We start from the raw sequence: 27,956 nt of genomic DNA on the forward strand, positions 1-27,956 counted from the left end.
CATTTCCAGTAAGTAAACTATGCTCATACAGCAGGTTCTTAGAAATGATAAGCCATCTTTGCAGACTGATATTTTTACAAAGATATCTTAATCAGTTATTCAGAAGTATTATATGGTTGTGCAGAAAGATGGACAAGCAGAAAATATTCATAGAAATATATATGGAAAACCTATCAATGTTCTAAGAGTGCAATGTGATCTAAGAAGCTGTCAATGGCATTTTCTATTACAGCTTTTTAAATAAGGCTGAAATTTGCAAAGGTGAAATGCTGACAATGTCCTTTATTTTATGATACCCAGTATAGTAAAATGTTGGAAATAAAGTACTTTCACAATACTACTGAAATGTATCCATTGCAATTTTAAAGTGGAGCGTAATGAAAAAAAAGTATTTTGAGCCATTGATTTCTAGCAAAGCTTTAAGTGATCTTCTGTAGTGAATGCACACATTAGAAGCAAAGGCTGTCCAAATGGGACTTTCGGTATGTTTAACCATCATTGTTTCAGACTTGGAGTAAAACTTTACTTTGGCTCAAAGCTATAGATTTGTTGCAATCTTTGCAGTTCAGTGAACTTTTTTTGGTGCATACATATTTCAAGTAAACTCCATAGTTATAAGTATAACAAGTGACACGTTATGGACCCTAAATCGTTGCACTGTGAAATATGCACAGAAAAAGGACAAATGAAGATATCAGGGGTCTGTTCCATTTTGCACTGAACTGTAAAATGCCACCCTTGTTGTACAGAAGATCACTGGTTCTGAGCAGGGCTCATTGACTGCTAAGTTGTGGATAGTGTTTCACTTTCTGCAACTGTTAATATCCTGGGTTACCCAGGCATAATGACCTCTCTATTTGTGACACATTGTTGAATTTTCTGGTTCTTTTAACTTATTCAAACCCTTTTTTTTTTTTTTTTCTTTCCTCTCCATTCATAGGAAGGCTGGAATGATTCTGAATTGAGCTGTGGTACAGAGCTGCTGAGCTGCTGGTCAGTCAGTTACAGTTGGAATCAGTGGTGGCACATCTGTAGATGAACATAAATGAAAGTACATAGAAAAGGTACTCTACATCTTCACTAGGTTTTCTGTAGGTAAGATTATATAGGAATTTTGCGCAATAGTGGAAAATTTGCAATATTGTTTGGTTTCGGTAGTTGTTAAATCTGATAAAATAAGTAGTCTGTTTTATAATAACCTATATTATGTTATAGTTGACATTTGATGTTCAACTTATGACTAGAAGTAAATTCCAATTTTATAGCTAGTCACCAAATTGCAATTGAATCATAATAACTTATCTGTTAAATATTTTAAATGGTCTTGAAGTTTAAAATAAAATAAAATTGCATATAGTATACAGCATTTAGTTTCTGGGCCTGAATTTTTCCTCTAACCTTGTAAGGATCTGAATTTAGTGAAAGTGTGCCATCGGGATGTTAAGATATTTGAAAGCATCCAGAGGAGGGCAATAAAACTGGTAATAGGGCTGGAAGGCATGTCCTGTGAGGAGAGGCTGAGGGCACTTGGGTTGCTGAGTCTGGGGAAGAGGAGGCTGAGACAACCTCATTGCTCCCTGTAACTTCCTCAGGTGGGGAAGTGGAGAGCAAAGCGCTGGTCTCTTTCACTGCTAACCCATGTTATTTAGCTTAGTTTCAACTTTGCTGTCTGCTTCTCTTTTATGCTGTTTTCTGTGACTCACTCCATAATAAGATCCGTAAATCTTACTAAACCTCACTGACATGATAGAAAAAATATTTGCTAATTTCAGAGGACTTCAAAACCCAGGCCCAGAAAAGCAAATAATATGATGGATCTAATCTTCAGTACTGCATCCTTTTCTCATGACATCAATCCATGTTATTGTCTGTCATTGAAACGCAAAATTAGGTTGAATGTAGTGGCTGCATTCCTTCAGGGAAATACAAGAATGTAAATGATATACTGATAATCTATAACAATGTAAAGAATGTAACAAATATAAGCAATATGAGGAGTATACCATAACTAGCAGTGGAACAAGTAAAATTTTGAGGTGTTTGGCCTTTTTCCACTTCGACTGTCTAAGGACAACAGATATCAGGTTATAGATTCTTGATGAAATATGAACCATATTTCATAAGGGAATCGCTGATATGTAACGTTGAGTCAAGCCAACGTATTTAGAAAACTGGGGAAAAGACTACCAGAGCTCAAGCAGATATCTGGAGAGGTGGCAAAGCTGTGAACTTGAAAACTTTTGGCAGCACTTAATGAGCTTATTATTAGATTATTTTAAATGCTACCACATTAGTGCCCCGAGGCTGATTCTGTGTTTGCTCTCACTCTTTCCATATCATGTTAATATCATAGAGGTAGGAAGTTACAAGCATACAGAAGCAGTACATTAGAAGTAGCAGTTCACAAACTTTTTTTGGAGGATACACTGGAGGATAAAGACTGTGCTGATTCACTGCCAAGTATGTAGTACCAAGCATGTAGTGAAGGAAACATCTGCAGGCCCATTGGAGCTCCGGGTTTGATTACTATTTCTGGAGCCAGCTGTGACTTTCACCAGATTTTAAAATGATCCCTGGATGGGTCTACAATTAATGGAGAGAAGAGCAAACCACATCCAGTGTTGTCACTTAATGAAGTGGACAAATCAAAGGGTAAAAAATGCAGGTTCTTTCTAGACTAGATATATGAAATACATGATAAAAGATGCAACTACTTGCCCGAGTTGTTTTTAAAATGCCTACTTCCAATGAGAGATACTGTTTTCATCTTTAAAATTCAGCTTTTGAAAATTTTGTGTGAAAAGTGATCGTCTTTGTAATGTTACAGTTTACATCCAGATTCTATACAACTAATGGAATAGCACTGATAGTGCACAAACAGATTTTATTGGTAGCTAATATTTATTGGCTGCAGGTAGGACAACTAGCGTTAATGGACTTGAAGAAGCCACTGTTTCCTTTAAATATAGTCAACACATTTTCTCGTACCTAAAATTCTTAGTTCTCAAAGTTTTGAGGTGGAATAGTATAAAATACCACTTGTACATATTTTTAATAAACCTTTGCTTGCAGATATCAGATTCATAAAATACATGGGTATTATTACTTAATTTGATAAATACAGCTATGTGATATTACAAAAAAGCTCACAAGTTCAACTATATTTATGAAAGGAAATACCATTTAAAACCTTTCACAAGCGTGTTCCTGCACTGACAACAGGACAGGTTAATCTTCTGAGCAATTATTTGTTTAATCATATGTATAAAGAGGAAACATTTAAAAGGGCAGAAACCTCTTGTTTTTCATCTGGATTTAAGAATGTTCTGAAATTCTCCATTGGTAACTGAAGTCTTTATGTTGTAATGAGATTATATCAATAAAAAGTGTATCTTAAATTTAGATATTGAGGATGATATTCCATATAGTTCAAGTACTTTAAAAGACTCCATTTGCTGTCTTTCTACATGGATCCTGTAAAAGCACCTGCCAATATTTACAGCGTTCACTTATCAGTAGGCCTTGGCCACTGCGGAAGGATCAAGGGGAAAATTCTCTTAATAGATGATATCTATTAACTTGTTCAGCATGAGAGATCATTTGCTAAGATGGATATGTTCCCAATGGCATAGCTTTGAGGGTCACTGTGCCTTTTACGCCTGTGCTTCACAGAAAAGAAACAATTGGATAGGATAGGGTGAATGTTTTACTAGACCATTGGGCACATTGATTTTTATTTTCATGGATATGTAGATCAAATTGAAATAACCTAAAGGGGCTGATGTGATACCCTGGGACTGTTACAGATGTCAAGATTTGTAGTAAGTCTGTATATTTCTAGTTCTTGGTACTCCCTGTAGAAAAATAACATGGGGTGTCATTGAGATCTGTCACTTGCTGACACTTGGGGGAAAAAAATGACCCCTACCTCTGCTAGACATTTCTAAGACATGTCCCAGATGAATAAGATTGTTTACTGAACCTAGTTTTGATTTACTTATATTTAAAGTAAGTGTTACGCAAGTCAGACATGCGTGGTCCTGGCTGGCTGATATATCCTTAAGCAACTGTCTGTATATTGGAATGCAAAGAATTCTGTCTTGCCTGATGTAGGATGTGACTTCAGAAATGTGTTTCTGTAAACACCCTGAAACTACTGATCGGGAACAGTTTCTATTTCAAGACTTGATGACATTGCATCTACTTAAGCAACCTCTGTTCAACTGACACGTGAAAGATGAGAATAAAAAGAAAACTATTAAGAGCACTATAAAATGTCAAAATTAATAGAGAATATAGTAATGTGGACAACTAAAATGAAGAAAACCAAAACAAACTAAAATTTATTTGAAATTTTGACTTTTGAATTCTGCAGGAATATTATGCGTTAGAGGAATTTACAGATTTTAAAATCATTTTTCCCCCCAAGGCTCAGGAAAAATTGTTATATGCATTATTTAAATTGCAGAGGAAGAAGGAATATAAATTGTTTTAAATATCAGAATCATTTTTTTTTCATGTATGTATGCAGTAGCTTTTTTGAAGCTATTCACATTAAAAAAAAAAAACTGACTTACTTGGGTGAACATGAAGTTATCTTTACATAATGTTAGCTTTCACAGCTCTACCTGTGACAATATACATTTCAGTTTTATGACAATCTGATATTTATTCAGCTAATACATATAAAATTGTAATTTAAAGTTTAATGTTGTAGAACTTGCCAGGTTGACAGGAAGACAGCAGTTCTTGTTTTAGTTACAGGAATACAAACTTCATTTCTCCTTGTTAACATGCGTTGTTCACAATTTACATATCTAATGTACAAAAGTTGTTCAGATACTCTTCTGTTAGGTCCAGAAAGGTTGATGGTACTGCAAAAGTGTCCAAAGAAATCAATCAGGGAGAGCTGATTGATTTTATATGGTTTGAATCACGAGCTGATTTTAAATACTTTTAATTGCTATATTTAACTAAAGGTTTGGACCGCTTCATTTGGAGACTGAGCCACAGAGCTGGGAAATCAATTTTGCTTCAGTAACTAAATCTTTGGTTTAAGCTGTGGTAGCTTTTGGAGCAGAATATCAGGTGAGATCATTTAGGGCTCCTTTGGATTTATTCTCTGTTAATTAGAAGAATCTCAATTGTGGTTAATTTCATTAAGTACAGTTTTCTTTTCTTTCTTTCTTTTTTGTTTTTTTTTTTTTTTTTTTAAACAGTATCTTTTAAGGAGAAGGCTGATCATACCATTAAGGACAATCAACTTGCCTGGAACACTCATTGCTCTTGTTTAACTCAATCACCACAGCAGTCCTTTATTATCTAAAATATTATCCAAATACATAGTGAAGGTATAATTCACTTCTGGCATACTGATTGGGTTTACCTGAGTCAGAACAATGTGATTGAGGTAAGCTGCTGAATTATATTCAAGTAGCAAAGAATGAAAGATAGAAAAGGATTTTCAAAAATCTTCATTTTCCTAACAAATGTGATGTGGATACAAATACTGTTAGTCATTAATGACAAACATAATAATTTTGAACCTGATTTTAAAATGCCCATGTCCTTGGTATCATATATAGAGAGAGGACAGTTCTGGTTGAGGTAGCTTTTCTGATTCAGTTACCATTACTACAGGAATATATTCATTCCTTTTCACTTCAAAAATTCTTAATGCATGATTTATTTGCTTTTCCGCTTTTCCTTTTATCCAATAAGCTGAGCTTCAGAGACCTTATTTCTTTTTCACATCTTTATTTACTGTTAGGTACTTATTCATGGTGTTTTCAGAAATGAAGCATTTTTTTTCACTTGTGAAATCATGCAATTTGAGGTGTAAATGCCAATTTATTTGTGTTTTTGTAAAATGAAATACAACTCCTTGAAGTACTCATTTTGTAACAGAGACAAGTAGCATCTGTCAGTAGTGAGTTTAGGAAATAATGGCTCCATCTACTGTTAGGTGTGGTATTATTTCTGCATTTGGCAAATAGCGGACTTCGGGGTGTGTTTTTCTTTTTAACTGTAATCTCTTTTTCTTTTGAAGGGGGGGAGGGGGGGGATCCTTACCACCATAAACACTGTAGTCTTACTACAATAAGTCCTGTTCATGTTTTCTAAATATTTTGTATTTATTGAATAAGTGAATATAAATATAAAACTAATGGAAACAGTGTGGGATTTTACTTGTGAAGTTTTATTTTTTAATGCTTTGTTTCTTAAATTGTAGTTCACATTTTAAATTATTTTAATTACATTATGAAAATATATCTTATTCTTCAGTCAGTATAATAACTTGTGATAACTAGAAGTCAGAAGTGAAGCTAACTCTGAAAGGAATCTGAAGAGCAATTGGCATCTAAAATGAGATGTGTGCTTCATCGTTTTCATATTCGTTCTTTAATAGGGGCTTAAAATGCATTCTGGGAAAGCATTTAAGACCCTTAAGCTCGAGCTTGTTATGCTACTAACACATCCTGTTAACATTTAACAAGGATTGAATATAGGGATTTAGTTTATAGAAGAAGCATGGCAAAAAACTTTAATAAATAGTGAGATGTTCTTTGATCAAAGAAGTTAGAGGCATCTTATTTTTATTGCAGAGCATACAGCACCTTTATGTGAAATTAATGTGCTGTGGGAAATACTTTAGAACAGTTTCTATCGTTATTGTAGATGAATATCAATGAATATCAATAAATCAAAAAACAGTCCACTGTCAAAGCAGGTGTCCTAAAAGCTGGCGCTCAATAACAAGAAGAAATAAAAAATCGTTATCTTCAGGTCTAAAGAGAAATGCTAAATTTAAAAGCATCCTTCCTTCTCCAAGAAGTATTTAAAAATAAATAAATAAACACAACAGAAAATTTTCAAAATAGCAATGAGTTACTGTTTTTCTTACTTTTAGTAGTTAAAGGAAATAGCATATATTTTAAAACATATTGATTAAAATCAAGTATATTTTCCTGGTTGTAAATATGTTGCTGAATGGTTCCTTTCTAGTTACTTTGGTCAGGTCAAATCTTCAAATGACAACAAAAATCTGGACAGTGTGATCGCAATAGTATTCTTTGCACAGTGTTGACAGGAACTCCTCTTTATTAGTGTGTGTTGCGGATGATGAGAACCCTGAGCTCTTGTTTGAGTTCTGATGTTTTGTAGGTCAGCAGGTTCATACACATTACTATCAGCATGGACAGCATCCATGGACATCAGTGGAAGGGTGGAAGAGTATTCACCAAAGTGTAGTTTTTTTTTTTGTTTTTTTTTTTTTTCCCAGCCGCCTTGTCGTCTAAAAAAAAATTAAAAAAAAATTAAAAGGTTAGGTTGCATTAGCATATCAGTGCTTTATATCCGGTGATTCGTGCTGTTGAAGATTCTTTAAATTGTGCCTTTGTCTGGGCATTTGAACATGTTAAACACATGAACATTTTGAAAATGTTGACAGAAATGTTGGGAATGTCTGTAGTGCTATATACTGGTAACCTTGGGAAAAATGGGAAAAAAAAAATAAAACCCTGCCCAGTATGAAATCAATACCAGATACCCTTCTAGCAGTGGACTTCCCTTTTTCATCTTTTCAGATTGACATTGGATTTGACTCGACTACTCAGAAAACTTCAGTAGACGAATAAAATGGAGACCGTATTCCTATTGCATTTTATGCTATTTGGAATTATTCTAGAATGCTTTGAATAATCAAAAAATACAGTTGTCAGCTGTACTATTCCTTATTTCAGTAGGCATTATGATCGTTTACTTCAATATAAAAAATACTTCAATATAAAAAATATTGCAGTTTAGAAACCCCTCTCCTTCTAATATACAAAGTTTCTGGTAATAACAGCTACAATACTTCAGTTCTAGCCTGTATGTCTTCTAGAGGGGAAAAAATACTAACAATAGTAGGTCTGTTTGAAATATGTTGTATTTCTCTATATATTTTCTATCACATTCACTTTATTTGTAGTGTCATGTTATTATAAGTTGCAGCATATGTAGGCCAACAAAAACTGACATAAAGGAAAGCAGCAAAATGCAGTGTAATGATATGTGACACATCATTCAGACTGAGAAGAAAACTCACTTTCTTGGATTTAATACCTGCTACTTACTGTATTTGCCATTAATGTACACTCTCCTCTACGCAATCAACGTATAGTTTTTTTTTTATGTGAGAGAATACTATCTACTGAAAAACAGTAAAATCATGAGGTATTTATTAAGACATCGATCCATAATTCAATCATGACTTTGATTTTCTTTTTCACAAACTCTTCATTCTGATGTAGAAAGGAAAAAATAATTTTCATATTTTCCCCCCTTGAATGTTTATTAGCCTAAAAATATAATGATATCCTTACTTGCGGTAGGTCAAGTTATATACTCTTTTTTCAGGTAAATGTTATGGATAATTTATAAGTAAAATTTTCAATTCCAGAAAGTGAGCAAGATAAGCTAATTGTGTTTTTCAGTGTGCTTTGTTGCGAGTTTTGAAGGTGCATTTCCCAATAGGTTTCTACATAAGTGGTGTGCGCTGAAAGCAAAACCTGCCCCAGATAGATGTGCCGAAATGTATTTAGGACTACAAATAAAACTTTCTAAAGTATTATTTGATTAAGAGTAGAACTATCTGCAAAACAGTTTTCCTGTCCTGGGAAGGTTTGAGATTTTTGTCACATTCAGCACCGGGAGTTCATTGTGTGTTCACTTTTCTGAAAGAGACAGACGTTCTCCTGCACAGTGGCTGTTTAATGCCAAGGAAATGCAGACCTATAGATACTGTGATGAATCAGACAGAAACAAGGACTCCCTCATCAGCTTCCATGCCCTCTGGCCTACTGGCATAAATATGCTGCACAGTGACATGCAGAAAGCTGGGTTTGAGTACCCATGTGGCTAATAACTATCATTTTACCGTGTTAATTTTAACTTAGATTTGTTCTGTTTGTTGTCATTGCATGGCTGCCAAATGCTTTGTTCTGGCACAGAAGAAATGATGGCATGGAGTCAGGGAGAAAAGGTGAAAAGTGAGAAAGGAACCAGAACCACTTTTCTTAGTAGCACTGTTAAGTAACGTGAGCATAAAGTTCTTGTAGAGGAAGAGTGTTATTTAAGGAAATGGACTCATATAGCCAAATCTGAAAAATATGCCAGAAATCTAAGTTAGCATATTCCATCAGAATTAAAATACAGATGGAACTGAAGCAGCACAGGAAAGTTTCATGATATATTGTCTATTCAAGGTGATAAACAGGAGAAGAGTTAATATTATCGGTTGGTAAGTTGTTTGTTTTTTTTTTTTTTTCCTTAAGAAGTAAAAACACCCCACTGTTTGCTGTACTGCTGCTGTTGTGAAGGGATTTAATTTAAGGGAAAATGTGTTCCTAAATTGAAAATATCTGCCCTCTGGGAAAAGTCTGACAGAAGGCTAAATTAAAAATAATGTAGCTGAAGCTAAAAAACTGAGCTTTATTGTTAAACATCTCTAGTAAAATGTAAGGTCAGAACAACAAATTAAACATTATAAAGTGTTCTTAAGAAATGAACAAAAAAGTCCTCTCAGAACATGAGAGTAGATTTCAGTTTAGGTGTTTTGTTTTCTGTTTAAGCTTAGAAGTTTTGATGAATCAGTGGAATGTCCATGCAGAACTGGCTTTGGAAAATGTCCAGGTACTTAAGTATTGTAGCAATACCTACCTTAAAAATGAAATTGTTTATGTTGGTACACTCATGAGTGACATAACAGAGAAAACAGATGGCTTTTCCTATACTTCTGAGGCACTTCAGTCTGTAACTCTAAGGGTTTAATATGTTAATAGATTTCAGTTTGATAGTGTTAACTGTCAGTGTTTGAATAGTTACTAGTTTTGGTCTAACTTTTTGTGGTAAATATCTATACATTTTCTATTAAAGATAGTACAGATGCTTAAAGAATTTAAAATTAAAGCCTAATCAAATAAAATGTATATTAAGGCAAGACTCCAAAACCTGATTGGTATCAAAGAGTGAAGCACATTGTCTTACATGTGCCTCAATCACACCATTGCTAGGTGGTCGAGGGAAGTGATTGTCCTGCTCTACCATGCGCTGGTGTGGCCTCACCTCGAGTACCGTGTGCAGTTTGGGGCACCACAGTATAAGGACATAAAACTATTAGAGAGCCTCCAAAGGAGGGTGGCAAAGATGGTGAAGGGTCTAGAGGGGAAGACACATGAGGAGCAGCTGAAGTAACTTGGATTAGAGCCCAGCCCAGAGAAGAGGAAACTGAGGGGAGGCCTAATGGCGGCCTTCAGCTTCCTCATGAGGGGAGCGGAGGGACAGGCGCTGTCTCTGGGGACAATGACAGGACCCGAGGGAACGGCATGGAGCTGTGACAGGAGAGGCTCAGGCTGGATTTTTGGGTGCTCCTATGTGGAGCCAGGAGTTGAACTCGATGATCCTTGTGGATCCCTTCCAACTCAGGTTACTCTATGATTATAAATCAAAAAATATTCTTCCCATTTCACCATGGAGACAGACTTTTGACAACTGCTTGGATAGAAGTGTGGAGCCTGAGAAACTGGCATGTTTTGGGAGTTTGGCCATGTAAGCAAGGATCAACAGAGCATTAAGAAGATAGATGTTTTTATTTACTTATTAAAATAGTAACATTTTCTTTGATTTAAAATAATCAAAAATGTATGTATATGGTATGTTTTAATTTAGAATATGCCATTTAAAATTCTTTTAATCTTTCATGGAAATGCCTACCTAAACATGTCACTTAATTACATATGGTTATCTAAATATAGGGATACACTTTTTTCTTCATGTTTATAAGAATTCCTGTTTTGAGAGCTGTCAGTCTTTATTCTTTAATTGATACATAATGATAAAAGATTTTTATACATTTTTCACTTGAGTGCATATGAAAAGGTCATTATCTAGTTGTACATTTGAAAACTTTGTGAAACACGAAGTTATTTACACACAGGAACTTTTGTAATATTGCCTACATCAATGACCACTTTTCCCATCATTCCTGGTGTTTAGATTGTTGTGATTCTGCTGATAAAGCTGATGTTTTTCTTCAGTATTCCTCTGCCTCTGTCCTTTCCTACAGGCTTACCCTGAGTTTGTCCTGACCTACCTAGAGGAACTAAATGAAAGAGGAGGTGACCCAGACAGAAAACCGCATTCACCATGGGGCCTGATCTGCAGCTCATCAGGAGATAGACAGCAGCTCAGCAGAAGAGGTCATAGTATTAAGCCAGAGGCAGATCAGAGACAGTCCTTTCAAAAACACATTTTGAAAGGGAAAATAGTGTGGAAGTCAACTTATTTCCTTAAATAACCTAATTTGATTTCTTAATTTAATAAAGTGCTTATATTATTAAGCAAATAATAGTTGTAGATAGGATTTTAATGAATAAACATGTATTCTATATGTATTTATATCTCAGAACTATTTAAGTTTATATTCCACATGAGAAAAAATTTTGAAATTTCTTATTTTCTATATGGAGAAACTTTGAAGGAAGGAAAGGAAACAAAAATCACTCTGTAGGTTTGTTTCTTGATGCATCTTGACATAACTATTTGTATTTCTGACATTTTCTGTTGATCAACAGCCTTACTTGGAAAAGGAGACACACATTATTTTAATTAGCAATTTATAAATTGCATGCTTGTACTTCCGTCTCTTAGATTCTGCAAAAAAATGTCAGCAACCCCAATCAGAAACAACTTTCAGGACCTTTGGACGCCCATTTAATGCCTGCAGATCCCCTAGGGGAGACTACACAGCTGACAGTGGCACTGGTGAGGAAACTAGAAGAGAAACATCCTAAGGCCTCAGCTCAAAGGTAAGCCACTGACAGAACTGATATTTATTGTTCAATGACATTAGATGTTTTCCTTCAGTTTCATGTAAGATTGATTTCCTGGATATTATTGAAATATCTCAGAAACCCTCTGGCTGATAAGTGAACATGGATTTTGCCTAATATTAATGAAAAAGGGTGACATTTATATGCATTTCTTTTAAAGATTGATGTGTAGAATGTTTGATAATTGAAAATTTATTTTTCAATTTTATCTACAAACCTCACATTACACGAATTACATAAAGAAATATAGCTTCTATCAACATTGTGACATCTTTTGTGCAACAAGATTTAAGTTTAAATGGTTAATGCTTTGTTATAAACCTGAAAGTCATTCTGAGCTGAAGTACTAAGTGACACAGTTACTTTCAATATAGGACTGTATTTTAATTTGAGTAAAACATTAATAGTAATGTTTTTAATTACTTCTACTTACAGCAGGCAGAACACATTGCCCTGGTTTGAGGGTTCTTTATAACTAGGAAAAAAAAAAAAAGTTTTGGTTAACTAGCCAAATGCCATTCGTTAGATATTTTTGAGCTTTTGGGTGTTTTCTTAGATCAAAACATTAAGGAAAAAAAAGCTTCCCATTCAGATGGAAGGCCACTAGACGTTACTCAATATTAGAATGAAAGTTGAACTAAGTAAGTTTTTGAATGTTAAGCTAAAAAACTTTTCTTGGTGAACACAGACATTTGATTTAGAAGATTATCTGCAGTCAAAATAGTTTATAAGCATTGAATGCTTGACTTTGTCTTTATTCATTTCTTTCCACCAAAACTGGTTACACAGTCTAAAGTATTTTTCTGAACTATAATTAAATATTAAAATAATAAATTAATAGCATTATTTTATTGTCAAAAACATTGGTGTTAAATAGCAGTGGCAACTAATTCAAAATTCCTGCAATTACCTCTGTTATGGAAGTTCTAAGTGAGTTAAATCCTCTTTTCCTGCTGTTTTTCAGCAGACTGAGATAGACTAATGTATTCTGTAGCTCGTAGAATACTTTCAATGCCCTTCTGGAAGATGATGTGAGAAATAAGGGAAAGGTTTCTATCCTTCTATCTATTTCAATGTAGGAATGAAATTTGCCGTTCTTTACAGAACGTGAAAGACTGTCATAGGTGCATATGAAGTATACATTGTGTTAGTAGAGGAAACTGTATCTCTGTGTCCTAGAATTTTTGTTTCAGGAGTTGGTCCAGCTATATAGGTCGATGAAGTGAATATTACCCTGCCCCTCCTAAGATGGTCAACTGTTTTTACAAATTCTTTTTGATTAAGTGTCCTGCTCAACATACTTGTAGACTTTTTATCAGACTGGTTTTTGAGAAGTGATCTGAAGAGTCTCTAAAAGGAAATTCAGTTGCCAAGGCATAGGTGTTTAGTGTGATTTTAGGTGTTGAAGATTATATCATCAGGCTTTCAGCTCCTTCAGATTACAGTAAGTCTCCTGTGAACCTTATATGTGTAAGGTGCAGATCCTTAGGATACATTAGCAGTCTCAAATACCAACAAGGGTCTATATTTAAGAAATTGAATCCTGCCCTAAATGTTTCCTTCTCTAGCTTAGTGTTTTGGGGGAATGTGCAGCTCAGAGCTCTATTATTAGGGTTTTGTTTATTTGTTTCTGGTTTGGATTCTGAGAAACAGTCATACTTTCATGGAGAGTCACCACAGAATGAAGTTGGTGCCACAATGGAAGAAAATCTAATCTATAGGTTTTTGTAGGAAGGGCTCTATGAAAAGAGGGATACATTTCAAAGAATGTGGTTAATTGGATTACAAGTTAATCTGTTTGCAATAATTTTTATGCAGCTAGGCTTTCTTATTTTTGCTGGTTGAAACTTGCACTGAGTCCTTTTCTTACCTTTATCTTGTTTATTCACTTGCACATTATTCTATGATACATGGTAGCAAAGACAAGCAAATTGTCTTGTTTCTCTGCATGTCCTTCCTTAGCAGTCTCAACAAGTCCTTTTTATCTTTGGGGACACCTTATTCAAGGTGTCAAATGCTGTTTTTTCATTGCATCTGATACTTTCACAAATTTACGAGATGCATGATGTTTATAGGATATGACAACCCGAACCTCATCTATGATTTACCTGAATTAATCCCTGAGTTCCTATGTGAAATGTGAAAAACTCATTCATTCCAGTAAATGCCGTTGGCAAAAAAAAAATCCTTTCCATTTCTAAAAGGCAAACGTTACCCCAAATGAACAAAAAATCCTATCATAAGCTAGTCCATAGGTACGGAGGATTGAAATTGCTAAGTATTTAGGTAAGAATGGTATTAGAATATAATATGAGTGGAGAAGTGAGCTATATGATTCTGATTTATGTACCTCCTTCAGTGTACAGGCGCTAATGACTTAACTAAGAACTAATAGCCACTAATTTCCTTCCCATCCTTATTCTCACTGAACTGCTCACATAAGGGAAGCTGCAGATCCATTATCTCCTTTCACTCAAATTTTGGAGAATGGACACGTGTAGAAAGATGTTGCGTAGTATCATCTTTGCATCAAGAAAACAACTTAATGTTTTAGGTATTATATGGTAGAAATGCGACCCCTGTAACTTCTGACAGCATTTTAAATTACTTCTCTTATTCTTAGGATCTTTCTAGTTGGGCCCTAAAAAGGAAAGACAGTATTCTTGCATCATCAACTGTAACAGATAGATTTCTTTTGATGTCAGCTAAGTCTCTAAAATGAGCAGTTACTGAATGAATTTACATGCAACAGTTCACACTTTTTTCTTGTATGCATCTCTAAGAGGAATATTTTGTACTTCAAATGGCATATTTCTTGTTCCTTTTGTTTCAATATTTGAATGTCGAACTACAATTCAACATGGAACACTGACAAATTCTAGTAAGAAGAAGGGGAAGAAAGAACACTCGCTCTGTATTTTGGGTATCCCAGCAATACATTGAATTTGTGATTTGTCCCTTTAAATAGCACTGGTAATATTCCTAAAATTAGTCACCTGTTTTAATGTATTTTTAGTTTGCGGCCTTATTGGATCACTTTGCTTCCACAGGTAAGCCTGATTTCACAATTTTCTAAAGATTTTGTCTCCAATGTGGATATGTATTTAAGTGTGTTCCAAGCTATGTACATGCTAGGTACAAGCACTCTTGGATCTGGGTCAGAATACTTATGACCTTGTCATATTTAATACTAAGACAGACACATCTGGGACAGTTGGTTTCATTTTATTTTTTTCTGAATCAGTTGGGCAGATTCGGTTATTACATTTCTGAAGACTTACCAGTGGGGGAAAAATGACTGAAGAACACCCCAAGGAGATGGAAATGTTCTCCCACTTTCATCAGTGACACAACTATGAATTGGTAAAATTGTTTGTAAAGGCTAATTGAATGTTTGACCTTGATTCTTTATAGAAATTTATAAATTAAGCAATTTATAAATTCTAAGTGGACAAAATAAAGGTGAAAGTCATGATCTACATTATAAATTATGATTACTCCATGGATACAGATGAGAATGTATTTTTTTAAAAAGACAGTTTTGGATACCAAATATTTTCAAAATAGAGTTATTCATGTTCCGCTTATAAACAGCTCTACACTGTATTTTTGTATTTAAAAAGTGGTCTGCATTAATTTTAAATACACCTTCAGATTTCTTTGTGAAAACTCCTTTATGACAACCATCTTTTCACTGAGTTGCAATGATTTTCCATGATGTATCTGCCATGTAAGTGTTCTAAAGGTTAAAGCTTTGAATTGGTGACATATTAGCTTTCATTATATGCTTTAGTCTCATCTTGACAAAATTATTCTAATAGCTATATCTGCCACAGATACAAATTTGGTTCTCAGTTCATCACAGAGGGAAAATGTTATATGTCCATCTGAAAATGAAAGGAATGTATAATAAACATTACAGTCCCGTTTTTAGAAATAATTTGAATATATTTGTTTACATTAGTATACTGATTTGAGTGGCTTACCTTTATTTAAATGGAATAAGATCTGAGGGGGGGGAGGAGGAGGAGAAGGACTGTAGCAGCCGACAAAGCATGGTGACCCAGCTTGTCACCCAGTGACCTGTGAGAAGGAAATAATGAACTGTGAGTAGCCGTCATCTTAACTGTTTCTGACAGTTTGGCTATGGGCACATCTGTGTTAGTTGCATGGAAAGGCCTTTGTTGTTTTCCCACTAGTGACTTTGCAGACCGCTGTGGGGTTTGCTAGCTGCCCTGCTCTTACACTTCTCCTCCTTTTTAAGTAGGAAGAGCAGCTGCCACTGATAGAGCTGACATTTCTTTTAATGATTTACTTGGCATTTATATCTTTAAAAAAGAAGAAATTAATAGAATTTCTGGTTATTTTGAATAAAAATATTGTCTATATGCATGTAAGATCAGTTGCAAGTATGCCTGTAATCATTCCGTGTTACCTACTTAACTTAGAGCAGTATTTAATGTCTGTTGGTACCCTTTCTTCCTAATGTCTTGTCATATTTAACTATTTTGAGTAAATTATCAAGTCTACTGGTAATGTTTTATATACTGCAAATATCATTCTAAATGTGGTGTATGATAAAACTAGGCAGCTTTTCATGACTAAATGATACGTTGCAAAACAAACAGAAAAACACCATTTATTTGCTGTTACAGAAAACATAGACAAACATGTTTCCTTTTCCAGATTGACCAAAGTGTCCATGCCTTTTCTGGTGCAGTAGTGCTAAATCTCAGATAACTTGGCTCACAATGTAATTAGAATTTTCAGCTAGGAGAATTAAATATAGAGATAGATGCCTGTTCTCATAATGGTTCTTAGCAGTTGATTTGTGAAAGATGATTGTTAAGCAAAACATGGAATCTTGATTTTTGAAAAATGACTAACACAATGACTCAAAGGGGAAAGCTATCTATTTTAACAAACTGTAAATGTTTTACATGGTTAATATAATACTTTTGTTACATAATATTCTAGGAATGAGTTATTACAAAGTATTTTGCAGGAGCTGAATATTAAAGACCTCACTCACTATGACGTGAAGTACAGGAAGCAGAACCTGAAATATTCTTTCTGCTATTTGTTTTCCTCCTGTAGGCTTTTGGTGGCTTTAAATTGTCTTCTCATTTTTACACACCTCTGCTCGTTCTTTTGAGCTGCTTCATGTTCTAAGTTCAAGAGCTGCCGTCAATAGTAATCCTATGCAAAGGAAAGAAATTTGTATTTTAAGGCAAGTTGAAGGCACAGATTTATGAATCAGTCCCTTTGAGGGCCATAGTTTTGCATGTGGCACACTCTAGAGTACAGGGCACAGTCCTCTTGCCTAATTGTGTGGTGATGGAGCCAATAGATATATAAAATAATGTGTCCTGTTTGTTGTTTTTGGTGTAGTCCTCTGTCCCTAGTTATTTAAACCCAGTACAAAGATGTGATGTTAAATAGGATACAGCACAATTCTCTGCTACATTGTATGTAGTTCAGAGAGACCTTGTAGACACCTCCTGAACCCATGCTTTCACCTTTAAAGTATAAAAGTATTAATATTCTCACTTTTAAAATATAAAAGTATTTTGTTGAATGCTGCTGCTGTTCTAATCACAAGGAGATCCCTTAGGATATGGAAAAAGATTCTGTAGGAGATCAATTTCATACACATAAAACAAACAAGGGATAGAGAGGGTACTGGCATAGAGAAGAGGTGATCTGCCTGGTTTAGCAGCTAGTAGCAGTCAGGGTTTTCTGAACAGATGGTTTAGTTCTCAGTTTAATATCTGTGGATCATAGGACCCTATACTGGGATTTCCTGGGATTCAAATATCTCATCAGAGATGTCACTAATTTGGGATCTCTAGTTGGAGAAAAGTCCTTTGAGTTCATCAGTCCTCTGGGTGTGTTCATTCTCCACAGAAAGATTTAATGAAGAGGAGTTAAAAATAAGAATGGCCCTGCTCGGTTGTTTGTCTCTTTTTCTAAGATGAAATTCAGGATAATTTGCTAGGTAGTTTGCTGTGTCTTTGTAAGAGTCTATTTCTGGTTAGTGCAATCTCAATTACTTAGTTGTAATTTTGCATCTTTTCTCTGGTTCTGATGAACAGTCCAGGGACTTTGGGGAGAGATTAATTGTATGAAGTATGGTGATTGACCCAGAGGAAGGACATGGCCTCTATTTGGAGTGCAGCACAACTAGAAACGACAGGTGTGCTTGTTGAGAACAGTCTTTTTAGACCTTCTGTTGAGTTTGAGCATGTTCACTTTTTTTGTTGCAATTGAAAAGTAAGGAGTTCCATTAAGGTTGTGATATGTCTTTGAAAATCTTTGTTTTAGCAAGGAATTGAATAATGAATGCACACTTTAACAGGGTTTCATTTGGAAGCCATCTCCCTTCTTTTTCAGAGCTTTTTAATATTTCAGATATATCATATATAATATTTCAATATTGCAAGGTCAATAGACACATCAGAAACAAATTGTGTTTTAATATGAGCAATAAACTGCTAACTAGATGAAAATTTGAAGTGAAAATTAATGGAACTTTTGTTTGCTGGCTGGTTGGACACTCATTGATACAACTTTTGTCATTTGAAATTGTTCTCTTAACAAAACAATTATTACTAACCACCATTTATAAAATATTAGCTGTTTAAAAAGTATTAAATTGATCTTAAATTTCCAAGACAGTGCAACAACTACTTCTTTGGACAGTCTGTGAACTGAAGCCGACTTTGATGATAGGAGGTGTAATGTCAGTGAATCTTGAAGGATTTTTTTAAAAAAGTTTTCAATTTAAAAGTTGTATTTAGTAATGAAGAAAACTAGATATATATCGAATGAAGAAAACTATATATATCGATAAGTGTTAGCTTTACAGTTTTCCCATATTTCAAAGGAGATTATGAAGTAGAATCTGAGGTGCTTTAAAAAGTTGGAGAGTAATATTACACAAAAAATCTGTAATATTTAACCAAATGAAATCTCTTGCATAAGTAGCCTATATTTTTACAGGATAGAGTTTACCTACAGATAATGGTATGAGCTTATATAAAATAATTTAATTTGTACATTTTGTCTTTAAGTGGGAATCCAATTTCTTAATAGCCAAGATATCTTTCATCACATTTATGTACAGAGCTCAATTGTGTTAACAATTGCTAGTTAAGCATACTTAAATTGTATGAAATATGTTTTTCTTTCAAATTAGCTTAAAATAGGCAAAGAAATGCTGGTAAAAATTAAGCTTTTATAGTTAGGTTATGCTTACAAACATACAACTCTCTGTATCCAGCTTCATGTGTTCATCAAGTGCTTATCAGTTGATAATTAAAATAAAAAAAAAAGGGTTAATGAACTTGAATGAACAAGGCCACAGCAGGAACTGAGTTACTGACAACATAACTGGTTAGCAAAGGTTGCAGCTTTTTAATGCTTAACATATTGGAATAGGAAACAAAAGGGATAGAAAGGCATATCTAGACAGCCAATGTGTCAAGTAAAAATTGAGCCATTGTAATTCTTACTGAGTTGTCACAATTGAAAGGACAGGCTATTTTTCCTCTGGTGATGATGGAATGGAAATAAGGCCACAGACCGAAATGTAGTTGTGGTGTTACCTTTTATAGGTGAGTTACAGACTCTTAGCACATGCTGGTCAGATTTCGGTTTTCTTTCCTCATCACCGTTCTTGGATTTGAGACAATCTCTAATGCAAAAACAACAATATCAAGTTATCTAGTTGCATTTAAAGGAGTCCTGCTATTCCAAAATAAAACCAGAGGCATTTGGATAATGCCCTCAATAATATACTTTAACTTTTAGTTAGCCCTGATGTGCTCAGGCAGTTGGATTTGCATGGTCTTTGAAGGTCCCTTCTAACTATTCGATTCTAAATTTTCCAAATATATGGAGAGGGCATAGAAAATACTGAACACTTGAGATTTAGTTACGAGAAAGATGGAACGTAGAGAATATAAATGAACTAGATAGTGAAGAAACTTAAGAGCAATGGACAAACCCTCTCCTGAGCTTTTCCTGTCACATGTAGTAGTTTTTATTATGCTTTTCTTCTGTGGGTGGTGGTTTGTTGTGTGGTGGGATTTTTATTCTTTTTTTTTTTCCTGCTTTTTTGTCAAGATATCACCTTACCCAGAAATAAATTTATATGCAAGAGTGAAGAAGGGGAAGAGTGTTTCTTATGACTACTTCAAAATGAAAGCTATGTAATCCAAATATAATTTAATGAAGGTAAGAAGTCAGAATTTATCCTAAATTACAAGACAAAGTAGTTGATATTAGATGGGAAATAGTTTCATAATCCTTGTTTCTTGCTAAAAGCAGGTATATCTGAAAGTTACAGCGAAATTGTATCTGAAGAATTTGGGTGAAGTTCTTTTGAGATAGGCTTTTAAATCTGTCAGGTGGTGGTTTTTTGATTTTTTTTTTTTTGGTAGTGTGTGAAAGTCCTGAGACTTAAGGTTAAGAAAGGTTAGAAAGCGTGACAGTGACTATGAAAGAGAGAATCTGATAGGTTTGTAATACTGTACATGAAAAAGAATTTCAAAAGAAAGCTTCATGATGGTAATCCTCATGTTAGTGAAAAGTCTTACAGTATTAAAATTGAGAAATGTTGTTTTACTTGTGCACTTATCTCATTATGCTGAGCATATAACCCCCCTGACAAAGACAAAACTGACAAATGTACAAGCAACCTTCCCACTCCCAAGGAAAGACAAGAAAATTAGCTCTATGTGCTGTTGGAGTGCAACTCCAGGCTTCTGCAATGATAATAGAGATTAATTTGTAATTGTGTGTTGCCCCCTGCTCCTCTAGCCATCTGTAGATGATGGAAATGGTTGTGAATGGCAAGAAGCAGGGAGGCTTGCAGGGAGGAAAACCAATGAAACTGAGATTTCCCTCCTTGCTATGCATGGTCTATTCTTTTGCTCATATGCATGAAATGACAGAGATCATAAAGATATAGTAGGTCATATTAAAAATCCTTCAGGAAGGGCAGGATTGTATCTTTTTACTTGTGCATTACTTAATTCATTTTTAAAGGACTGAAGCAATAAAACTTCTATCACTTGACTTGGGGATGTCTTTTCTACAGTATAACACTCCTCTCTGTTAAGAATCTTTTTTTCTGACATTCAGCCAAAAAATATTATCTGCTCAATTTACTCCCACCACTCCCCCTGTACTACTACATTTTGCTCCTTTCCCATAATTTTGATAGGAATTCATCCCACTTAATTCAGCAGTGAAGTTAAGTCATACACCGTTCCTTTGCTAGTCTATACAAATGAGAAATGCACCTTTCTAAATTCCTCACATTATTTGACTTAGCTCCATTCTAGGAAAATCCTATGTTTCATTACACCAGTGCTTACCAGGCAAGAGAGTTTTTCTGAAATATTGTAGCTTTCTTTTTTTTTTTTCTTTTTTTTTTTTGTAAATTCCATTAATATGCACTTTTCTTTATGCTGTTTTACACTGTAAGGCCATTTGAGAGGTGATTCTGGCACTTAAGAGGCTTTACAGCAAGTGCATATTTAGAGACTTATGCTTAGGTTTTCAAATGTGCTTGGAAAATGTAGGTTCCAAACTTCTGTATTCAGAACTGGCTTCAACAAACACCTCTGGGCACACCTTTAATGAGCTTTTGGTAGGGTCCACATAGGGTCTTAAATGCTTGTTATATGCAAAATGAAAGGTAGGCTGTCTAGCAACACCAGCAAATACTTGTATCACCTCAGCTTTTTCGCTGCAAGCCTTATTCGGGCTGTGGCTGCACTTCTGATTTTGACTTATACTTGAGACCATTTTGACTTGCTCAATCTGTTTAGCTGCAGGGATTTTTAGTAAGAGTAAGCCCTTATATTATTTTTCTAATACAGATCAGTTTTTTAAGATCATCTTTATGGTAGCTGGAAAAGTTTTCAGTCAATCTGAACGTTTTTCTAAACACACCTTGATTTTCTAGCAGTATTACTTCACATGAGTACTGTACCATACTAGGGTAATATTTCTAATACAAACTTATTTATATCAACTAACTTAAGCTTTGTGTCAACATACAGTTTTGTTCCATTTTCTTCCCTCTTTCCAATAAAAAGTTATACCAGCAAAAGCATATTTTGTATTATAATTTCAGTGATGCTGTGTTTATCAAAGATCCTGCCTTTTCTTGTTTGAGGCAATGACTATGCTGGCAGAATTTTGTAGTGTAGGTGTGCTCTAAAAGATCAGAGATGACTGTTCTTAGTACAGGGAATAGAGAGGTTGTCAGCCGGTGACCAAATATTGAGTCATGGTATTACTAATACTGTTTTTCCAAGCAAAAACACTCAAATTATAAAATTGCTGGATAGATTTCTGATACAGTTTCATTTTTCAGAACTCTAGAATTTTGCCTGTACTGCATAGAACAAAATAGTAAAATTATGAGGTTTCTTCTACTTCTATATAATATCTTACATTTTTATGATGTTTCTTTAGGGTTTTCAACATTTCTTTTGTTGACCCAAATCATTACAGCTATATACAAAGGTTAAATTGTGCTTTCAGGTGCATTTTTATTTGACTGTTAGAATATGAAATTGTGTTCAGAAGTTAGTGTGGGGTATTTTTAATAATAAAAGGGTCCAAAAGCCTGATAAAGGATTCACCTAATTTACAATGGGGTGTTTAAAAAAAAAAAAAAAAAGGCTATTAAAAGCATTTGTTTATATGTTGGCATGTCTGGATATATGGGTGAGTGTGCGTGTATAGCAGTGCCAGCCCTGTAAACTAGTAGACTTTTGCCACTATATAGCTTCATCAGAATCTCACTGGAGTTACTTGGAATCCTGCAGGATCTGGTCCATGAGCTTCTCATTCCCTTTATGGTGTTGTGGTGGAGACAGTAGCATAGGGACCATATTTTGCAAGTCTCTACAAAATGTGCATCTGTAGACTCATACATCTTCATAAGGCAAAGTTTTATAAACTTAAATTATAACATTCTAAACGGGATTTCTTGATCTGATTTATGCACTTTCAGTGTTTTCTGGGTTGTATGGCGATGTGTACGTTTTAGAGGACATATCTCTTAATTATGACTTTGAAACAATTTTCACTTGCGGGGCAAAATAAACAAAGTGAAATGTGTCTTATTAAAGGCAGACAGTGGGGCATTTTCAAAATATTATGATGGCACTTAAAGAAGACTAAAATTTTCAGAAAAATATTGAAAATAGAGATTCAAATTATAGAAGACGTCCTTTGAAGTGGTGTATGTCTCATTGCTTCTGTTGATCCAGATTCTTTTTTGTTCTGGACTTTATAATGACTCATCTTCTACCTCTACATATTGAAGGTTTCCTCTTACCCGTCATCATGCACTGTTCATTCTTCTGTCTACTCTACATCTCTCCAAATATATGTCAGCAAGAATGATTACTGGTGTTTTCTACTTATGTATTTCATCCATCTTTTTTCTTTTCAGCTTAATATTATGGACTTCAAAATAATGCTAACCAGTGGCGTTCAGATAACAGTTTAGAGAGATTTGTCTGTAATTTATTGCTCATTGCATTCCTTCGATTTTAGATATAGCCTCTCACTCCTTTGTAAAATAATTTTCTTACAAACTAAAACATTTGTTCATTAATAAACCAGTGACAACATGAAGACAGTAAATTAAAATTCTAAAATGTAACAGCTGAGTCCCTTCTAATCTGGTTCCAAAAAGGAAAAGTTAATTTTTTTTCTCAACTGTAAATCTTGACTTTCCTAAAACCTTTCCTAAAACAAGGGCATGTGACTTTTAGAAAGATAAATTTTATATTCTATGGTACTCTAGCATGAATTAATAGTGACACGTGAAACTGATAATAGATTTTTTTTTGCCATGAATCCAAAAGGTGGATGTAAAATCAATTTTTATTAGCTATATAAAACTCCATCAATACTTCAGCTTTCTTTCTGAATGCTACAGAAGTTATTTTTTAAAATGTGTTTTTCACAGTGAAGCTTTTATTCCTTTTTCATTTGACTTTGCCAGTAGGGACCTCTGTTCAGTGTTTTATCCAAAGAAGACACCTTTGACAGTATGGTTGCTCTTCCCCTACAAGCACAGTGCCTCTGTGTCATCACTGAATTACAGCTTAAGTTTTTATGTTGTCCTTCAACCCCTGACCTTCTGGCCTAAAGGCAAGAATATTACTACCACAACTATGCTGAAGCAGAAAGCAGAGAGCATGCAAAGATGAAACAATGTGGAACTAGTCAAAACTAAGCTTTTTTGTACATTGTCCTCTTAAAAAAAAAAAAAATGTATTTAAAAAAAAACTTCTAACGGTTTCACTTGAGGCTTGAGTAACTTTAGGCAGCTTTAGTTTGTTCAGTGACCCAGGAACAAGTACCATCATCCTATTAGTGCCCATAATGTGAGGTAACTATACCAAAACAGTCTCTTGAACTGCTGTGTATGCATATATTTTGAGGAAGCTGAAGACAGTGTGTTTGTCATTTGGTTGTGTTTTTTTTTTTTTTTCTGAAGTATGTTTTTTCATGGTGAGAATTATTATTCCAATCCATTAAAAGTAATTTAATAAACCACACAAACAAGCTTGTGATATATATAATGGATCCACAAGCACCAATAGTAGAAATAATTCAAAATAATATCACAGGAGCATGTGTTAGAACACGTATCTTTCAATCTGCTTCATACTGTCGAAATGAATCATTGTAAGAACTTATCAACACAACGAAGGCAGAATGGATCTTTACAAGCCTAAGTTTTGCTCTGAATTTGTTCAAAAAGTGTAATCCTTTATTATCTATGAGATTATATAAAGTTATTCTACAAGTTAATTTGTTAAGAAACGTTCCTTTCTTTGTTCTGAAACCTGTAACTCCTTGCTCCATCTGATGACCTCCTACTGCTTAGGTTGAAATAGATGGTGAACAGTCCAGTTCACTTCTCCATGCTTATCTAATAGATTTCTGTTATATCCCATGTCTTCTCTTTCCAAGCTGAAGAATCATGATCTATCATATGATAGAATTATACTCCATTGTTCATTGTATAGAAACCTAGCACTCTAGTTTTGTACCTAGATACATATATATGTTCTCAATAAATGGTGGAATTTGTTGAAATTCTGATTTATGATAATTAATTTCTTAAATTTAGTTCTGAAGACATTTCTTTTACATTTTGCTTAAGTCTACTTTTTAAAGAACCATGTATATGTGTTCAAACAAAAGTTTCAGGTATGTTCAAAAAATCCCCAAATCTAGGATGTGAACAGATGCAGCAGTTGTATGTATACTTAAAATAAAACAGTTATTTTTTAAAATTACTTCTGAAACAGTGCAAAAAATCTAATAATTGTACTTTTATGTTTAATATTTAAAGGGTTGCTATATTTTGCACTGTACTGTTTTCTTCATTCAGACAGATAATTTCCTGGAATGCTGCAATACTTTGCACAAATTCTGTCCTGTTAGTTCAAATGAAAATTCTGTGTATCATATAATCTTCTTATTTAAAATGTTGATGGAAATGGTTTGCTCAGCTGTTATGACCTTTATCCTTACGAAATGTATAGTGTCTAAATGATTAATCTGAAGCCATATCCACTCTGCATATTTCCTATTGTAAATTATAGCAATACAAATGCCTCAAGAGAGATGAACATTCCTCCACCAATCGTAATTTTTAATGTAAAATATATAATGTATACACTGTAAAATTTGTTTTATACACTTAATCTGCATATATGAATTTTTGTAGGGTAAAAATATAGAAGAGGTTAGTTCCTTAATGCATTTTCTTTAAGAACTCAGTTATACCTTCTTATACTTTCAAGCTTAGATAGAAATAACATTTAGCCAATACATACAAACATTATTTTAATTCAAAACAGAAAAATGAAATAAGTAAATCTGAAGTAAAATTACCCATGAAGTATTACTATGTTCATTTTGTTCTTCTGTGGCTTCAAATATTGAGATTACAAGGTTAATTAAGGAATTAATGGGATCTTAATTCTATGAATAGGCTGATTTCTCAGAAAACTTCTTTTTACTATAAACAAATTAACACATGAAAATCCTTCTTCTGTTCATGGGCTTTATTTTGCAAAATTCTCAGCACTTTTTCAAGTCTAGTAAAACCTTTATGCATCTGGTTAATTGAATGGCATTAATGTTTGATTTTAGTGGGACTTCAGATGCACACATTTGCTTTGCTTGATTATGCCTGTTTGCTCACTATCAAGCACTGTGTAGGAATAGTCTCAGTCTTTTACAGAACTGTGATGCAGAAGGATACTCAAAATATAGGGAAATTCTAACAATAGAAAATAATTCCTATATCTGGTTCTTCTCTCCTTCATTTGTCTTTGCCAATGCACCTCTCCACTTGACTAACGTATACCAGGATAAGTCGGAGGAGCCCCAGGTTACAACTTTTGTTAGGCTTTTTGTTAGGGAATATCAGTAGTCTTGGATCACCCTTCTGCATATTAAATATTTCTGTCAATTAAGCAAGTTTTTATATATTTTTGTTGAGTGTTTGAATTGAACTCAATATTCATAGCACTGTCAGTAGAACATCTGCTGTAGGACTGAGATTATCCTAATTTTCAATTTCTAAGAACAAGCACAAAAGCTGCCTTTTTAAGTACTGATAGAACTCAAATAGTTTAAATGATATGTCCACAAGAGAAGGTAACTGGGGCTTTTCTGTTAACTAAAACATGACAGGTGCCATTAATAATCTTTATAGAAAAGAGTGTCTCAATATTTCCCTTTTTCATAATTTGTTCATTCATATGTCAAATGAATATGAAAGTAGGAAGGAGGGAACGTATTTTTACACTTTTAATGCATAATAAATCATCACACTGTGTTATAATTTTGTTTTACTTAAGCTCATAAGAACCCAGGTAAAAATAACTGCATTCAGAAGTAGCTTCCCCTGCTTAAAAGGCTCCAAGGGAGGAATCTCTAAATTAGTTCCCCCACCCCCGGTAAACACGCAGCCCTTTATGTTAGTCCCATTAATGTTCAGTAATAAGTTAGTCTTCAAATATCAATAAGATGATGCGGTCTTGATGGAAGTTAAATGTCCCTAAATCCTATGAATTGATCTGCAGGAGCTGTTTTCCACATGAGTGGTATCTTCACCCAGGCATACATCCGCAGAACGGTGGAGGTCAGGGTGATGAAGGAGGAGCGGGCTTGGCGGCACACATGCACTCTATTCCTGACAGTGTCTTGCTTCAGCAAAGGGAAGTGAAGCGCATATACCATGCTCAGTGGCATTTCCAAATGCAGCTCAGCTGGGGGCCTGTGCTTATTGCATCAGTGGCACATACTGAGAAAAAAAGGAAATACATAATTTTGTCAAAGTAGTAGATCACAATCTCCCCCTCCTCCTTCAAAATCATCACCAGCACACACTAATAGCTCTAATAGATACAGATTTTATGCATATTTCAGTCACAGCAGTATTTCTAATGCATATGTGAAAGGGTCCTTAATTTATGTCTACCAACTGTGTGGTGCCCTTCTTTTGGGTAATGTCATCATCCTAATGGTGTTTCTATTATACTCAAAGGTAGCAAATGAGGCTTATTGCAGGAAGGTAATTGATTTTCACTGAGTGAAAATGTAAATAGCCATAAGAAATCCTATGAAAGACAAGCAGTTCAAAATTGCCAGGAAAAAGAAAAAATATTCATATACATTACTTATTGGAGCTAGTACCTGTAAAATGTTTCTTATTTTAAGAAACCCACAATGACTGTATTTCACATTATTTTATTTCAAATTGAAGTAAAAATTGGAGAATTTAGATGATTTTGTCTTTACCAGTTTGACTGTGCATTTCATGAAAATTACTATCCTGTTCAGTAAGGGTGCTTCATTTTGTCAGGTTTCTCTCAAGTGGAAACACTGTGAATAAAATTCCTGATATAGACATGTAAAGAAAAATGATTCTTATCTAGAATTTCAGTGGTAAGAGGTAATCATTTAATGTATCCTCTCTGTGGATTTTCAGTGGGAGCTTTCCTTTGCATCTGAAGGGTTACT

At 34.3% G+C, this 27,956-nt stretch overlaps 1 long non-coding RNA gene across 1 annotated transcript in view; it reads left to right on the plus strand.

The window, feature by feature from the left end:
• The first annotated feature begins 931 nt into the window (after window positions 1-931).
• The window catches only part of LOC106033969 (uncharacterized), a 66,749-nt gene continuing 39,724 nt past the window's right edge, over window positions 932-27,956 (plus strand). The window contains exons 1-5 of the long non-coding RNA XR_010831930.1: window positions 932-1,095; window positions 4,980-5,088; window positions 5,220-5,410; window positions 11,108-11,240; window positions 11,692-11,849. This is a non-coding gene — a long non-coding RNA (uncharacterized lncRNA). The remainder of the gene's footprint in view (window positions 1,096-4,979; window positions 5,089-5,219; window positions 5,411-11,107; window positions 11,241-11,691; window positions 11,850-27,956) is intronic.

Source organism: Anser cygnoides, chromosome 5, assembly GCF_040182565.1.
Source record: "Anser cygnoides isolate HZ-2024a breed goose chromosome 5, Taihu_goose_T2T_genome, whole genome shotgun sequence".
In the NCBI taxonomy this organism is placed as follows: Eukaryota; Metazoa; Chordata; class Aves; order Anseriformes; family Anatidae; genus Anser; species Anser cygnoides.